The sequence below is a fragment of the Amphibalanus amphitrite genome, unplaced genomic scaffold, assembly GCF_019059575.1.
Source record: "Amphibalanus amphitrite isolate SeventyFive unplaced genomic scaffold, NRLGWU_Aamphi_draft 000161F_arrow, whole genome shotgun sequence".
In the NCBI taxonomy this organism is placed as follows: domain Eukaryota; kingdom Metazoa; phylum Arthropoda; class Thecostraca; order Balanomorpha; family Balanidae; genus Amphibalanus; species Amphibalanus amphitrite.
The window spans coordinates 422283-440800 of NW_024881656.1; the positions used below are offsets into that span (position 1 = coordinate 422283).

At 51.6% G+C, this 18518-nt stretch overlaps 2 long non-coding RNA genes across 2 annotated transcripts; both read left to right on the top strand.

Moving 5' to 3' along the window:
• The first annotated feature begins 1997 nt into the window (after positions 1-1997).
• Positions 1998-10901, top strand: LOC122383343. The gene is made up of 3 exons (XR_006256824.1): positions 1998-2231; positions 10139-10332; positions 10858-10901. It is a non-coding gene; the product is annotated as an uncharacterized LOC122383343 (long non-coding RNA).
• Positions 10902-15994: 5093 nt separating this feature from the next.
• LOC122383344 lies at positions 15995-17467 on the top strand. Its single transcript, XR_006256825.1, has 3 exons — positions 15995-16055; positions 16544-16681; positions 17428-17467. It is a non-coding gene; the product is annotated as an uncharacterized LOC122383344 (long non-coding RNA).
• Positions 17468-18518: the final 1051 nt, after the last annotated feature.

The following is an 18518-nucleotide window of genomic DNA, read 5'->3' on the forward strand; positions in this document are numbered from 1 at the left end:
TCTTTACAGATCAATGTGACTGCACCCTGATTGGTGGCAGTCCATGATGTCTTACAGTGATGATAACCTACCACAAGCCTTGGTGGCTTACCGTTGGTGGTTGACAGAGCCATTAGTGCTTTACCAGATCCACGGTAGAAAATAAATTTTCCGTGACAAGCAGCATGAGGTAGAAGCACGATTATTTCAAGCAAGGTATATGTACTACTCTTTCGGTGTAAATCTAAAATAGCTTTATCAAAAGCACCGATAAATTCATTTTTGATTGATGCGTGACATATTTATTTGACTTTTGCATACTTCACTGAAGGCTCAAATGCAAATGCATTTTTTTTCAAATGCAGGCTGTAATTTTCAAAGCCAGAAAGTTGTCGGTTTTCTCCCACGGAAGACGCGGCGCCATTGTCTCGCGGTATGTACCGAGGTGTGAGCAGCTCAGCTCAATTCCGGCAGTTTATCGAGAGGGGGCCGTAGTTACCTTGGTCGGCTCCCTGACAGTGCCAGCGGCAAACGACCAGTGGAAGAATGAATGTCGCTACCCACTGTGCCTTTTACATGGTCCGCGGGTCAACTGACATACCGTGCTAAATGGCCATAAGTTCCGGTACGGTGCTCGGTGCCGATTTGTGTTTGTCACCGACTCACTTTATTCTCGTTGAGAGCAAATTTCGCACAGTGTCGCACAGGCGACCCGTGTGACCTTGTGCGAGTGTAAAATACAAAACACGATTTGTCAACGTTGTCGGCGGGCCGTCGAAGGACCTCGGTTGTCGTCCCGGCCCGCGGCCGCCCGCTGGCCGGCGCGCTGTGACCCAACCGCCGGGAAACCTTTCCACCTGTTCTCAACGGCGCCGCCGCACGCGTCTCCCGCTCGCACAATGCGCCAAATGGGATTTCACGGACGGCTGAGCACGAATGCGGCGCACTGGGGGCGAGCGCGGCGCACGCCCCGTCCAATGTGCGTCACAATGGTCACCGTCGGCTGGCGCTGGCGGCGGTCGCGGCGCAGCGGCGGCGGTGGGTCTATGTCGGGTCAATGGCGGGGAGGGCGCCGGCGGCGCGGTCACGCCTGGCTGGAGGGCGCCGGGGCGCCGCGGGGCACCAGGTGGTCGGCAGGTGCCGGCGCCCTCCCCCGCCGCCGGCTCCCCTCCCCGCGGCACGCACCCTCCTCCGCTGCTCCCACGGGGAGGGGCCGCTGCCGGCTGCAGGCCGCGACACCGCGACTCCGCGGCGGCGGCGGCGGCGGCTACCCTTTGTTCACGGCCTATGTAAATCGAGCGGCCCTTTTGCGCCACCGCTCACCATTACCCATTTACGCCTATCATCGGTTTTGTTTTTCAACCGTTCATGCCTGCTCGTCAGTCCGATAGGCGTTATCACAAGTGTATTCGCGGCCATTGGGGCGACGTAAGAAAAGAAGAAAACAACTGGCCTCAAGAACTTTAAATTATCAGTTAGCATGCACCTTTTCCTTGATGTGTAGATAATTTACCATTAATTGTTAGATAAAATTGCATTTCAAATCTTCCATTTATGCTTTTTACATCGTTTGCAAAATATATTCTTTTACTAAGCTAGAAACACTAATTAGAAATAGTTCCTGCATCATCGTCAAGAACAATAGGGAAGGGTAGAAGTGAATATAATAATCTAAACGGTTTTGTAATCCATGTGAAGACACTTCTAAAATTGCCTGTAGAAAAATTGAAGGCAAAAGTTCAACTTTTTCACAAGACTGATGTCTATAAACCTATTCAACGTGTAACAACTCAGCCGGTATTTTGTCGCCTACAGCCCAGCTTTCCCTAGTGACCGATAGAGGCGCTGCTATCGATGTCCGCCCGTGCCGCCTAACGCGTCACTAAGTTTTGTTTTGCCGAGTTGCAGAGTTGTCCCGGGTACTGGGGAAGGGAAGGGGTGGGGGGACTGCACATCGACCGGCGGCCCGTGTTGTCCCTGTAACCCTGGTGACCCCCCGCTGACGTCATCAGGCCAGGGCACCGCGCCGCCGACTCACTGAACACGATCGATTCTGCCGACACACCGACTCGCGGTGTTGATGTCCGACGCAGTTCCAGACCGGGACAAAGGCCGACGGAGGAGCCGGAGCCGCACGAGCTGCACTGCGTCCACCGGCCGGGTCAGTCGACAGAACGGGTGGTCCAACAGTGTGTGGACGGTACTGAGCTCTGTCCACCGGAGCCGACCACGGCGGAGGCGGCGAATATCAGGTAAGCTTGGCCGACCTGTGTGTGAGGGGGGGGGGGGGTCTGTGTGTCCCTGTGTCTGTTGTTGAGTGTGTTTTGTGCGTCTGTGTCTATAGTCAGACTATATGTGTTTGTGTAACGGTGTGTATGTGATTCTGTGAGTCTTTGTGTGTCTTCTCTGTGTGCTAGGTACCCGTCTGAGTGTTTGGATGTGGGTGCTTACATGCATTAACGGGGAAGAGGGTATAAGGGGCGGAACGGGGGGGTGCACCGGGGAACCGTGTCCCCTTGATTTCGGCATTTTAACATAGGCCCTATGGGCGTTGCATGGAAAGAATGGGACCAAAAGTCGGCAATGCCCCCCCCCCCCCACCATAATTGAAGGTGTTCCGCGCTACTGGGGAGGGGGCAAATGTCCCGCAGTGTCTGCCAGTTGCCCCTGCAGTGAAGAGATTTTGCCCACCCTGTCGGAGTGAATATAATGCGCTTCAAATAAATATTCTCCAAGCTGTCAAACCCAATGTGAAAGTCAATCGATCCTAATTCCTTTTCATATTTTGTCGCCCGTGTTTACACTGCTCTTAGTCTAATATCGTAGAGAACATCCAGCGGCGTATCCACAATCCTGAGGTTACCTTTACTTTAGAGGACCCAGTGGAATTTTTTTAACCCGCGCCCTGGTTGGGGGTGTTTTATGCCCCCCCCCGTTCCAGTCGTTTCGCACTCTCCCAAATTAATGCGCCGATCGCCGCGAAAATTTCAGAACCCTCTTGTAAATCGGTTTTACACCTCGTTACATTTTCTTCCACAGTCTATGATAGGTTGGCCGCAAATGACGTCAGAGTGACGTCACGTTCAGGCATTTCCGACCCAAAAGAGGTTTGATGGGAGGAGCTGTCAAGACCAAAGTTTTAAAGATAAAGAAAAATGTTGAAAAACAAAAAGATATAAAATGAGCAGCGCTACAAAACTGTTATCTTGTTTGTTATATATTTGTTTTGATTTTGAACGCCAAATTAAATAAGTGACTTTTGAAATAATCCCCTAAAATGTAAAACAAAATAAAAAAACTGATTTTTTTTAACCCGCGCCCCGAAGGGGCGCAAGAATTGCTCGTGGAACACATATTTTGCTATTTGAGGTCACTGATACCAGGTCAGGTAACAGAGGTCAGGTCACTGAGGACCACAATATGAAAGTGTCGTGTAATCCATGTTTAAAGAACCCGGCGGCCACTGGGCCTCCGCGTCACCCGCCGGCCGGTGGGGGGGGGGGGGCATATAGTTGTCCCCCTTTACTTCTGCGACGATATCATTACAACGCGACGAGATAGAGAAGCACATATCTTCCTGAATACCTAGCCGAGGTTGTGTCCAAATTTGGTGTCGATCTCAGGTAAAATTATAGATTTGCGACTCTCAGTTTCCTCACGATATATCAGATATATGGGACCGTATATAAAGGGCCGATTATTGGTCAGGAACTAGATGAGTGTGCATTTAGGTGTTTCAGGATGACAGCAGGTGCTGTCTAGTTCATTTACAGTTGAGTTTCATGCTCAGCGACATCAGAAACGGTCCGTATCAAAAAACGACAATATTTTATGACGTCACTGTGACGTCATCTTAAGTGCTACAGCCACCACATTTTGCTCAAATATTGCCTAGGTATTCATTTGATGCTACCTTGAGTTTCACGTTCGTAGCTTATCAGGTTACGGAGATATTCCGCAAGACGTAGGTAAGGGGGGCAACTTTATGCCCCCCCCCAGCGGCTCGTGGGTTAAACATGCATAAGGGCTACAGTCTGACCGTCGAGGCCCTCGAGGTGGCCTCTGATGGCCCAACGCCAGCCTCTGAGGTCCCAGCTCCAACCTTAAACTTCAGAGGACAGGGGGCCCCACATTAACCTAAGAGGGCCTACATTGTCCTTAGATAGCCCCAAGCTGAGCTGTTCTCATTCCGGGGTTACATGAGCAAGTAAATGCGTATCAGGAACGGATTTTCCTATTCGCTCACCATTGTAGTCCGTTTGTAATGCGTATTAACTCTGCTCATGTAACCCCGAGCATTGGGCCCCAATCTGGCCTCAGAAGACCCCACGCCGCTGGTCTTAGAGGAAGCCACGCTGCCCTTATATTACCCCACGCTGGTCTAAAAGGGCTACGCACTGGATTCTTTGGGCCCCACGAAGGTCCCAAAGCGGACTCTTAATGACCACTAGCCTCCGACGGCTCGACTTCGGCTTCTGAGGGCCCTAGGCTGGCCTCGAAACCTTTGGTAGAAGTTTGTGTATGTAGACATGTTGTTTACGGATGCTCTGATTAGGCAGGATTTTGGTATACCTTTACCTACGGTATTGGTATGTATGTTAGGTGTGGTGTAAAGGTCCGCTTATACGGTGTATATTAGGTGGTATATGACATTGTGGAGTCGGGTTTGTCCCCATCTGCCCAGTCGAAATTCCTTAGCCGAGGTCCTGCTGTGTGACTGTATGTGTGACTGTCTGTGTGACTGGCTGTGTGACTGTCTGTGTGTCTGTGTGACTGTCAGTGTGACTGTCTGTGTGACTGTCTGTGTGACTGTCTGTGTGACTGTCTGTGTGACTGTCTGTGTTACTGTCTGTGTGACTGTCTGGTGACTGTCTGTGTGACTGTCTGTGTGACTGTATGTGTGACTGTTGTCACCGACGAAATGAACTGCCCTGTTGTTCTTCTCTTTCGTTTTATATTTGACAGCCACGCGTGATCTATCGCAGTACTGGCCATGCCCCGTGAGCCTGGACCAGCTCTTGTGTTAGTTTCTCGTCTCATGTTCTAATTGCCTACAATTTGTCACTCGCGCTATCGCTTCCCACTTGACGGCTGTTCGTGCTCGCCGCGCACCATATCGTATAACCGAACGTGCTGCGTGAGCGTTTTCGGACTTTTCTCACTAGTTTCCAGTGTCGCTTTCTGAGTGCTTTTAGACGTACGACATGATTGTTCTCTTTGTCCGCGGCGGTTTCTCGAGTCGCTGCGGGCAGTCTCCACTTGAACGCCACCGGGTACAGTCCTCGGTGGCGGTGCGCGGCTCCGCCGGCGCCCCGATGTGCGCCGGTGTAGTGAACCCGTGACGGAATCGTGCACCGCGCACGATTCCGACGGCACCCCCAGCGGGTTGCCAACGTGAACAGTGACGGAGTCGTGCCACCGAGCACGATTCCGAGGGCACCCCCGTTCGTGTGCCCAGTGAACGCCACTGAGCCCAGCTCAGTGGCAGTGCGCGAATTCGCCGGCGCCCCGACGAGCGCCGGCGTATTGCAGTGCAGTGAACGGCTCTGACGGCGCTCCGTCCGCGGCGGCGCCGATGTGTCATCTGAACTCTGAACAGTGAACTTCATCGACAGTGCTCATTGTGTTTTTCTCTGGTCTACCTGTCTACTCTGCGTTCTTCAATTTCACCCTCGTCTACCGTTCAACATCATCTATCGTCCGGAATTCTTCAATACATTCATCAAAATTCATCTACGTTTTTCCTCCGCTACAATAAATGTCCCGGCCTCCACCAGAGGCACGACAAGGTCGGCGACATTTAATGGTCCTCCGGGCCGGATCAGGCCAGAAGAAATCAGAAGCGGAGGAAACTTCATCGAAAATGGAAAAACAAGAACCGAAAACGTAGAGTGAAGGCGCTATCGGTGAAGGTCAGAAAATGAAAGAAACAGAAGAAACCATGGAGACTTCGACGCTGCAGCAGCCGCGCCCTGACTCACAGCTGGGTCACGGCCCAGCCCGCCGCGCGTCGTCTCGGGTGAGCTCCAGTTCGTCAGTCTCCGGCGCAGCTGCTGAGGCTCAGATCACGGCGCGAAAAAAGGCTCTGCATGTGAAACAGTTGGAAAAACGACTGGAGATGGAGCGACAAGAAGCGGAGCTGAAGCGGCAGCAAGCGGAGCTGAAGCGGCAGCAAGCGGAGCTGAAGCGGCAGCAAGAGGCGATGAGAAGACGACGTGAGCTGCAAATCGCCAAAGATGAAGCGGAACAAGCTGCGCTGGAGGCACAATGGCGACAGCAGATGAATAATCGACGAAACGCCGGCAGAAGGGACGACTTCATGAAAAATGAACGGGAGGGACAGCTCCCTGCTGGCCCCGTCCCAGCTAGCCCTCAGATAAGCAGACCATCTTGGATCGACGAGCTACCCAAAGATAATATACCGGCATCAGAAAGTGTCCAGAAGCTGAAAGTTACGGACAGCCAGAAAGTGACAACCAGATGGATCTCCATCGCTACTGCCCAGGTACTTGGCATCTCATTCGACAACCAGCTACCCGCTGGGCCAGACCTGCTGAACTCGGAAAAAGAACCCGCTAGCAACAAGAACCTGAAAGAGGCGACTCAACAATCCTGCTCGAAAGAAGGACGCCTCAAAAAACTGAACCCAGGTGAAACAGCTGAGGCAGCAAATTCCCTGCAGCATCCCTCAGCCAGAAAACCGAGCGAAGACCCGGAAATCCAGGTGATCTCCGACGCTGCTACTCAGGTGCTTGGCACCTCGTGCAACAATCGACCACTCGCTGAGTCAGACATGCGGAAAAGTCAAACTGACGTCCCGCAACGATTCCGTGAAAGGGCTGTGGCCTCCGTAGCGGATATCCAGGAGACGGGTGATCAGAAACAGTTCATCCGACAAGAAAGAACGGCTAAAAACTGCCTCCCGCCTGACCTGAACGACGGACAAGAATCAGACCAGAACGAGAAGGAAGAACCCGTCTTCAAAACCGAATCGTGGCTGGCGGCCGCTGACCTTGTGCCGCAGAAAACAGTCACCGATCATGATGCAGATGCAGAAGACAAACTGAAGACAGAGACCACGAAAGCGCGACACGGCAGTGTCTGTATGGACGACGTCCATCAACCAGAACGAACCGTGTCGGAGGCCGCCAGAGCAGTAAGAAGAGATGGTCCCGATCTGCTCACAAAGGAAAACTTACGGCTCGAAAACCAGATGAACAACACGAGTGAAGTGCAAAACAGCACACCACATGTGAGACAAGCACACCCCGATGCAGACTACGATGACACCTATCTCCCTGTCGAAGGAGCTCTGGGTGCTGTCTGGGACGAAGAGCGAGACTCGCCGAGTGCCCAGTTCCGAGACAGTAAGAAGCAGACGACCAGACGAGGAGCGCTCAGGAGAACTGCGGTTATCTTCGACCCCGTGAGGATCGCCGTTCCGTATCGGATCACGGTGCAGATCCTCAAGGAGAAACTCTGGATGCTACGACACATCCGGAGCCGATGGAAGAAAGAAAAAATCCCAAAACCTGGCACATCGAAAGGACTCTGGTTCCTGGTTCGAGAACAGAGCCCCTGCCAGGACCGGACGGACGAGTGCGCGCTGTACGACTCGTCACAGCGAGTGGAGCGACCCACACACGGCCGGTCACCGTGGTCGCTGTCCTAGAAGAAGCAGTTCAGCTGTAGTGAACGGGTTTGTCGCCACATCATTCCCACATCCTGTCAGCTGTACTTCGACCGTCCTCCTACTGACCCACTGAGCCTGGCCTTTAGACCATTTCTGAAACTTCATCTCACCCTCCGTCCCGTGGAGCAGACACCAAACTCGCCGAGATTTATGTCTTTTCCCGTGTCCCCCTCTAGCCCGGCTCGCCACATGGACCGCTTTCCCCTCCCCCGTCCGCGCAGCCGGCCATTAGGCACGAGTGACATCTGGAGGTGGGGGAGCTCAGCTGAGTGGCGCGTGCCGCGCTGCCGGTTGACACTGACCTTTAGTACCGAGGGAAACAGAGGCGACGAAGGACCCTGCTGACCTACTGAGAGCAGCGACCGATCAGCTGACTGCTGGAAGGACAGCACATCAGCTGTTCTGGTGAACGACAACCGAAACCGGCAACAGCCGTGTGAACACTCGCGTTGCGTTTCTGGTGTAGCCGAACACTGCGCACCGGAGACTGGCGTCAGAAGTGACGAAGTGACGCGACCAGTGGACTAATGTGCAGATGACCAGGGACGAGGTCTAGCACAATGAACGATTGTGAAGGTGCCGAAAGTGTTCGCCTTCGCTATGATTTAGTACTAAGTGATATAGGTAGTGTACCATGAATCTGTAGCGTATATGTCCTTGTGTAGTTTTAGGAAGAACTCGCGAGAACCTGTTTGGAGAAGTGTGAATCTTGTAAATGTACAGAATGTTCCGTCGGTGTTCAGTGATTGTGTGATCTCCTGTCTTTAGTCGATCACAGGGGAGGAGTGTGTCACCGACGAAATGAACTGCCCTGTTGTTCTTCTCTTTCGTTTTATATTTGACAGCCACGCGTGATCTATCGCAGTACTGGCCATGCCCCGTGAGCCTGGACCAGCTCTTGTGTTAGTTTCTCGTCTCATGTTCTAATTGCCTACAATTTGTCACTCGCGCTATCGCTTCCCACTTGACGGCTGTTCGTGCTCGCCGCGCACCATATCGTATAACCGAACGTGCTGCGTGAGCGTTTTCGGACTTTTCTCACTAGTTTCCAGTGTCGCTTTCTGAGTGCTTTTAGACGTACGACATGATTGTTCTCTTTGTCCGCGGCGGTTTCTCGAGTCGCTGCGGGCAGTCTCCACTTGAACGCCACCGGGTACAGTCCTCGGTGGCGGTGCGCGGCTCCGCCGGCGCCCCGATGTGCGCCGGTGTAGTGAACCCGTGACGGAATCGTGCACCGCGCACGATTCCGACGGCACCCCCAGCGGGTTGCCAACGTGAACAGTGACGGAGTCGTGCCACCGAGCACGATTCCGAGGGCACCCCCGTTCGTGTGCCCAGTGAACGCCACTGAGCCCAGCTCAGTGGCAGTGCGCGAATTCGCCGGCGCCCCGACGAGCGCCGGCGTATTGCAGTGCAGTGAACGGCTCTGACGGCGCTCCGTCCGCGGCGGCGCCGATGTGTCATCTGAACTCTGAACAGTGAACTTCATCGACAGTGCTCATTGTGTTTTTCTCTGGTCTACCTGTCTACTCTGCGTTCTTCAATTTCACCCTCGTCTACCGTTCAACATCATCTATCGTCCGGAATTCTTCAATACATTCATCAAAATTCATCTACGTTTTTCCTCCGCTACAATAAATGTCCCGGCCTCCACCAGAGGCACGACAAGGTCGGCGACAACTGTCTTGTGTGACTGTCTGTGTGACTGTCTGTGTGACTGTCTGTGTGACTGTCTGTGTGACTGACTGTGTGACTGTCTGTGTGACGGTATGTGTGACTGTCTGTGTGACGGTATGTGTGACGATCTGTGTGACTGTCTGTGTGACTGTCTGTGTGACTGTATGTGTGAGTGTGTGTGTGACTCTGTCTGTGTGACTGTCTGTGTGACTGTCTGTGTGTCTGTGTGACTGTGTCAGTCCTGCTGTGTGACTGTCTGCGTGACTGTCTGTGTGACTGTCTGTGTGACTGTCTGTGTGACTGTCTGTGTGACTGTCTGTGTGACGTGTCAGTCACTAAATTTGAACAGGGGCGAGATGTCGTCTGAGTTCACCTACCCTATACATCTGGTGTTTCTAAGTGCATCAGGTCACGAGCTAATCGCCAAAGGTCGAACCGGCCCCTCACCGTCCGCGTTATGAAAAAGGCCTGGCCAGGGGTAGACTTTCGAAGTGATAACGTTTTTTATTATCTCTTTTTTTTTGCGAAAAACTAGTAACGATAGTCAATTTCTATATTGGTTACCTACATAAGACCTGTCTGCCTGACTGCCAAGCTTGCCTGCCTGGTATGCAACAATACGGTTTGCATGACAAAACATGTCATAATACGATATAACACGTCGTTTTGTGACGTGATAAGACACAAAGCTGCAAGACATGTCGTAATGCGTACGACGAAACACTACGTACTAGGCCACTGATTTATGATGAGTAGAAACGTAACAAAATCTATAATTCTGCGTTCCAGATGGAGATGACAGATGTGCGTGAAGACCTGGCCGCCCTTCGCCGGGAGATGGCCTCACTGAGCAAAGTGGTGGCCGGTGCGGTGGTCCGCCTGGAGCAGGCAGTTATCGAGGAGCGGACCACTCGCCAGACCGTGGTGGAGGATCTGCGGCAGGAGGTCCGCCGGCGAGCGGCGCCATCCGGCCGTCCCCAGGGGTGAGACTGGGAGGCAGCAGGGGTGGCTGTGGGGGCTGAAAGATTTCGGAGAGCTGTCATGGTGAAAAGTAAACTTTCTTTGTAGGTAGAAAGTGTAAGAAATAAAACTCCACTAGGTCATTGAAGGTCGAGTAACTTGTAATTGTAATTTCCGCCCAATCAAAGAAACATGCCTTGAATTCGTACCATCTTTTGCAAGTCAGCCGTTTAGTCTCGATCGTATTGTTCCAGTTTTCGACAGACGTCCTGCATAAAGTTGGCCAGTTCGGGGCATAATCCCGCACGTATTTACATGTTTTCATCAGCAATCGTGTCACAAAATCTAATCGGTCGTATCAAATCGTTCAGAGTCGTATCAAATCAACTCTGATTTTTTTATACAACCGAGTAGATTCGACGATACCATTACTGACGAAGATGATATGGAGATGTATATCGAAATATCAAATGAGCCGACAATAAATGCGGAATTGCAATGCCTGATCAGTGGATTAATAGACTTTGTTTTTTTTTTCTTTTCAGTAGGGCTAGAAAACAGGCGAATGACGTCACGGTACAGACGGAGCCCCAGCCATCGGCAGTCAGTGACGTCATAGTACAGACGGAGCCCCAGCCATCGGCAGTCAGTGACGTCACGGTACAGACGGAGCCCCAGCCACCGGCAGACAGTGATACCACAGTGCTGAGAGAGGCGCTAAGGACCGTGATGACGTTCGACGCTCCGTCAGACCTTGGCGAGGATCAGCTGACGGCGCTCCTGCAGAGTCTTCCCCGCTTGGAGGAGCTGACCGTCAGGGTCCCGTCCTTCGGAACGGGGCGGTGGCTGCGGCTGCTGCCGACGTCACTGAGGACGCTATACGTTGCCGGTAAGAATATGTTGAGGAAACACGTACTATTACTTCTGAATGGTGGTAGGTACTTACATGGTACATAAAGTAACAGTTTCAGTGATAAACGTTCAGCGGACATATGTATGCCATGCTACCTACATGCTACACAAACATTAGCCACTGTATTGTAGGCTTATACTCTTGCAAACGAACCTGTATGTACTGAACCTGTATGACCTGTATGTACTGAACTGTATTAATTAACCCTCGCCCGCACATGCCATTTTCCCATCCTAGAACGCACATGGGGGGGGGGGGTGGTTGCCACCCCCCGCGCCATTTCGTTCCTGTTGGAGATAGAGCTTAGCGATAAAGACCAAAAAGATTTCTTTGGGAAAAGACGAATCCAATGATACCCAGTTTTACCTTCCCAGGTCAGTCATTGACCTTCCAGGTCAGGTCAAACTAAAAAATGTTGCTGTTTTGGGTCACCGTTGGATATCAAGTGCGCTGCTTATCATATACCGATGACGATGCCGTTTTCTGGTGCCAAGCCAGCTAGAACCTCTTTGTCACACTACCCGACCAGGTTTTTGCTGCTGAGGTCATTTCAGGTCAAGTTAGGTCAAGGTCAATGATATGTGTTTGTATGTCTGTGTGTGTCTGCGTGTATACTGATGTGTGCACCGATTGTTTATGTGTCCATATTACATGAAATCATGATCTGAGAAGCTTTTACCAAAAATGCAGTAAAAAAAAAACTTCAAAAAAGTTAATTCAGCTTGCCTAAAACGCAATTACCTTATATGACCTAGGTTGACCTTGACCCTGACCTTGACATCTGTACATCGTCGAACAACATGTTCCATGATAGATGGGAGGTAAGACTGGCATAACAGGTCGAAATCAAGGTGTCAAAAGCTCGCAAGGCCCATAGCCAACGCAAGATGTTGAGAATTGGCCATTTGGGTCATGACATGACCTGAAAAACAAGGTCATATCTCCGAAACCAAAAACCGCAGAAACTTGAAATTATCAGTGGACATCAAGAAAGGATAGAGGAGCAGTTATACGAAAAATCAGCCTTCTAGCTTTAAAAATGTTGAGTGCAGAGCAGAAAGACTACCTGGCGGGGGGGTGGCAATCCCCCCCCATGTGCGGGCGAGGGTTAACTGACGCATGTATAAGCGTAGCGCATGCATTGTGCACAATGTTCAATTACTGTCCAACAGTGCCGATCGACCCTGGCTTTGTCAGTGTCGTCTGTGTCAGGGTTTGACACCACAGTGTCAGCCGCCTCCCGACCCGGCAGCAGCTCCGTCCGACTGCTGTCAGCTGACACAGCTCTGTCCGACAGGGCCGGAGGTGACGAAGCCGAGGTGGCCGGGACGGTACGGGAGTGGTCTGTCGGTATCTCTCCAGGGGGTGGCTGCAGACACCATCAGTCACCTGGCCACGGAGCTGGGGTCACGGATTACCCTACTAGTCACGGATGGTGAGCAGCGATTCAAGTTACTCATATATGAATGGCTAGGACTAGGAGGGATAAACAACAGTAGCTGTTCCGGCGCTCAGCGTTCGCTGGCTGTGACGTCACGGCCACCCCGGCGGGCCGCGGCCCGGCTGACCTCCAGTGACCTTGAGACGCGCTGCCGGCCGCGTCAGCTGATTGTCGGCGGTGCGCGGCGACCCCAAACGCTGTCGGACTGGTCAGGTGCAGGTGGCGCTGCCGGGCGCTCCTGAACGGGGCAGGGGGCTATACGAAGACACGAAGAACAGGAAAACAGGCCGGCAATACCGTTCCTTACTTGCTATTTTTGCTCTAAGGTACTGTCTATTTTTTCTAGCAAATGTTCATAAATGATGTGGGGAAACCATAGACCCGGGAACAGGGGGGGGCAGCGGGGGCGCTTGCCCCCCCAACTTGGGAGCCGAGGGGGCGGCGCCCCCTCAACATTGAGGCAGCGAGAAAAGATCTTTCCTCCCTTTTCCGGACTTCTTTCCTTCTTGTTTCTTTTATGCATCTAAACATCAACACACGGCATTTTCCTTGCCATCTGAATGGTTTCTGCTGATACAATGTCGATTTGACAACATCTGCTATTGTCATCCCGCTTTGATTTGGGCCTGACCTTGGCCATAAGTTTGGCAGGCCAGATTTTATACTGTACCAGCTTGAGTCAGCTTTGAGAAATACATAACGTACAACGGTGGTAAAATCGTTGCTATAGGTATAACACAGTTTACCCGCTCCGGGTGAGATGGAGGGGTGTGGGGCAATGAGTGCACTGACGTGGCGCCCTCGGAGGGCCGGTATGGGATTAAAGCTCAGCGACACTAAGGGCTTATGTGGTGCCTTCAGTTATCGGTAGCATCCTCAGAATCACCGGCGTAAGGGCCCTCAGAGCCGCCGGTAAGGGGCCTTTAGAGGCACTGATCATGGTGTGGGGCCGTCATGCACTATGCAGGTGCCGGTGTGGGCGCTGAGGTGCTAGTGTGATTCTCTCAGAGGCGCCGGTGAGGGTCCTTACAGGCGTTGCTGTGGGCCCTCATAGACGCTGGTGTGGAGCCGTTACAGACGGGTGTGGGGTCTTTTGAGCTGCTGACGCGAACCCTCTACAAGGCGGCAGGGGGTTCTCAGTGATCGGCAAGGGGCCCTTAGGCCGGCAGAAGAAGTCCTGTGGGGTCCTTGGAGACCGGCATGGTACTGTCAGACGCCGGTGGGGCCCTCAGGGCTCAGAGTCACCGGTGTGGGGCCCTCAAGTCACCAGTGGGTGGCCTTTAGATGCGCAGGTGTTGGTTGGGTCCTCAGAGCCGCCGATATAGTGCTTTAATAGGCACTGGTGTAGGCACTCGGAGTTGGGGGTGTGAAACGCTCAGAGGCACCGGTGTGGGCCCTCATAGGCGCCGATGAGGGCCCCCACAGTTGCCGTTATGGGGCCCGCAGAAAAATAAGTGTGTGACCAACACAGGCAGGAAATGCCCCTAGAACTGGCCCCTCATAGGCCGGTAAGAACTCTCAGAGGCCAGTAACGGGCCTTTGGAGACCACCGAGGGGCCCTTTAAGTCTGCAAAAGGCCCTCAGAAGCCGGCGTGGGGCCCTTATGGAGATCTTAGTGTGGCTATTTAGGGTCCATGAGGTGCTCTAACGAGCCCCATGGGGCCCTTCTGAGTAGAAATATGGCCATCGTTAACTCTCAGCGGTCAAATGGCGACGCAGGGCCCCTCGGACCCGAGGGTCCCTTTGAACCCGATGGGGGGGGGATACGTGTCCCCTTAGACTCCTAGCTACGCCACTGTTTCATATGCATCATGTCAGGCATTTTAGGCTCGCCCCCCAACTTGAAAAACGTTCCCGCGGGCCCCTGGGGGAAACAGTTTATCCCTGACACTGAAGCCTAATTCAAACCAAGAATAACTGGATACAACACATATTACATGTACTGTAGGTAATGCTGCCTCATCCTAAGGTAAGACGGAAGCCATAAGCCATGGTAAGCCGTAAGATGACAAGCGTGTGGTGAATGGTGCTGGTCAATGATTTGGTCCTGTATTGGTCGTAATATTTACGCTACGAAATTTATGACGATACAAAGTTGAAACAGGTACCTACACCTAAGAGCTGAACAAAATACCTATGTGAAAAGGTTTCAAAAGCTGTCAGATTGATCGATTGACATTATGAGAATATGCCTAGTTCGGATTATAATGTACTAATTTAATTGTTATTTTTGTTTTACCTATAGGTATGTCAAAGACCCATCATCATTTTATTCGTTGACTATTCTGTTACGGAAAGTCACCGTAATTTATGAAATCCACATCGTTTTGATAAAGTACATATTCATTGAGACACGGAATTATCATAGCATTGTAGCCACAAACAGTTTTCACTCTGTGTTTGCTATACCTGTAGCCTGTAGGTAAGTGTACACTTAAGTTTGAGCTAGACTAATGCCTGACATTGGTTCGATCACCTTTCCAGCACAAATGACTACTATCCCAAGTCAGCTTCGTGGTGCTATCATCAGGGTGGGCCCAAACACTATCATCCTTCCGGCCGGAGTCGGTGACAGCGAGCTGACGGAGCTGCGGAGCTCACGGGAGACTGTGAAGCGGCTGTCAGTTTCTGCCGCCGACCTCCCGCGACTGAGGGGGCAGCTGCCAGAGGGCCTCAGGTTCTTCAATGTCAGAGGTGAGGTACCCCGGATCACACATGTAATGCAGGTATATGCAAATGGTCAGCGAAAGGCAAATTGACGAACCGATCAGATTCGGTCAACAACACACAACGTTGCATGTGCATGATATTGGGGGATGGGTTGCAACTTGCAATGCTTACAGTTGTATGAAGTACATGCATGTTATACATAAGCATACAAAGTTATACCAATACATACGTGGTGTCTATATGTATGTAATAGGTATATAGTTAACAATCATGTAGATGAGGGCTAATTTTACCTTGCAACTGCTTCAAGTAGTGTAATTCGTTAAACTGCCAATTTGATGTTACCCTTATACCTTTACTGTTTATAACGCATGTGCTGAGCTGACGCCTGAGGGAATGTCGCACTTATGTTGTTGATATTCGCACATTTGCATATGATAGGTGGTGCTAATATCGCTCTCAAGCCGCTCGGCTGTGTCAGTGCTGGCTGTGTCAGTGTCTGACATTCTGGTGTCAGTGGTGCAGCAGGGAGCTGGCGGCAGCTGTGTCCGACTGCAGTCAGCTGACACAGCTCTGTCCGACAGGGCCGGAGGTGACGGAGCCGAGGTGGCCGGTATGGGACGAGGATGATGATCTGTCAGTGTCGCTCCAGGGGGTGGCTGCCGACACCATCAGTCCCCTGGCTGACCTGGGACGGACGGTCACACGACTGGAGATATACGGTGAGCAGCGGTAGCACGGACAGGCCGCTGATATACGGGCTCAGTGAGTGGCCGTCGCCCGTCACCGAGTAACGGTGTGGTGTTATGACTGGACGTGTAAATAGTAACATACGTGTAGAGATGCCGTTAGGTACTTACAACGTAAAACACTGTCCCATTATGATTTTTTTTTCGAAATAGTGGAGTTAGTGCACTTGATATAAATTCAGGCAGACATATTTATGAAACCCACGATATATATGAAGTCTCATACCACATACACATTATAATGCTGTTGCCGTTCGCGAGAAAACAGATTTCATTAGCTGAACGCATTGCATATTTTGGTCGTAAAAGCAGGATTGTGCCATTATATTGAGATCCGATGGAAGTCTGCAAAGTGCGAGGTGATTGTATTTTTCCATTTTATCATGCATCAGCCTTGGCGTCTGCTAGTCATCACCCCAGTCGGCTGATCCTGTCTGTATGTGTGTCTGTGTGTTTTCCAGATTGTACTGATCACACGGCCGGCAGCCTGGAGCCCCTCACCAGGTGCACTGGGCTGGAGCGCCTATCAGTCTCCGCCGCCGACCTCCCGCGACTGAGGGGACAGCTGCCGGAGGGCCTCAGGTGCCTCAATGTCAGAGGTGAGATAACGCAGATCACACGTGTAATGCCTCTTATGCAAATTTACAACGGAGACGGGAAATGGCCGAACCATTCAGCCTCAACTAGCAGGTTTCATCGTTAATCGTGTCTATTACGCGTATTGTGGTGAGAGGGGGAAGGGGCTCATGCATGCCCTTCGATAGTGTTCATGCTTGTGGCATATGCGTGGAATATTAGTGTAACGTCACGGGGTGATTTAAAAGTTGAGGTACTAGGAATAGTTGCATTGTCACAAGCAGCAAATTTCCGAACAAACGTATTGAGTATTAATCGACGACTGACACTGACTGACTACATAGAGAGAGCTCGCTGACGACGAGTCTGAGCAGACTGACAGGACTGACTGGCCGCGGCCCTGGCGCGGCGGTTATACAGAGTATAGGTGGCGCCACGATCGAAGGCGGCCAGCACGGAAATGCAGGCATTGCTACAATTAGTGAACACGTATTCCAATGAGGAATGATTATAGACATAGTGCAACCAATGAGAGTAGTAAAAGTAGTTTCATAGACTACTGTATTATGCATATACTTATCGCATATACATATTATGTTCATATTCACATTCTACATATGACTGCTGGTGCTAAAAAATTGCTGTGCGGCCGTTCAGCTGTGTCAGTGCTGGCTGTGTCAGTGTCTGACACTCTGGTGTCAGTGGTGCAGCGGGGAGCTGGCGGCAGCTCTGTCCGACTGCAGTCAGCTGATACAGCTCTGTCCGACAGGGCCGGAGGTGACGGAGCCGAGGTGGCCGGGATGGTACCCGTGGGTTGATCTGTCAGTGTCGCTCCAGGTGGTGGCTGCCGACACCATCAGTCACCTGGCTGGCCTGGGACGGACGGTCACACTACTGGAGATATACGGTGAGCAGCGGCAGCACGGACAGGCCGCTGATATACGAGCTCAGGGAATGGCGGACACCGAGTAACGGTGTGCCGTTGTCGGACCTCATGGAGACAGGTGCGATACATAGCGAATGTGCTTTGCGAAATAATGAAGCCAATTGAGCTCCCAAATGGAGGACTGTTCACCTGGTGACATATTCGTTCAGAGTTAGTTGATCATACTCATAACAATTGTGTTGCACTGTTCAATGAAGTTCAATGCATTTGCTTAACATTGCATATATCATATAATAGCACTGTTGTAAGTACCATTGTCTACTGTGTCCATAAAACCATGTGAATTATTAGGTGTTTTTTCGTTTTGTCATATATCGACATGTATTACAGCTAACTGATCCTGTCTGTATGTGTGTCTGTGTGTTTTCCAGATTGTACTGATCACACGGCCGGCAGCCTGGAGCCCCTCACCAGGTGCCGTGGGCTGCGATGCCTATCAGTCACCGCCGCCGACCTCCCGCGACTGAGGGGGCAGCTGCCGGAGGGCCTCGAGTACCTCAATGTCAGAGGTGATATACCACAGATCACACATGTAATGACGGTATATGCAAATGGTCAGGGGAGACGGCAAATGGACGAACCAAGCAGTCTCAACTAGGAAGTTTCATCGTTAATCGTGTATATTACTCGTCTCGTATTGTGGTGAGAGGGGGAAGGGGTTCAATGCACGCCCTTCGATAGTGTCCATGCTTGTGGCATATGCGTGGAATATTAGTGTAACGTCACGGGGTGATTTAAAAGTTGAGGTACTAGCGATAGTTGCATTGTCACAAGCAGCAAATTTCCGAACAAACGTATTGAGTAGTAGTGCGAATTCGGCATCCGGAAAATCAGGGATAATTTTCCGGGATCAACGGGATCATTCGGTGTTTTAGGCTGACACCGTGCACAACGCACATGCCAATGAGTAAAAG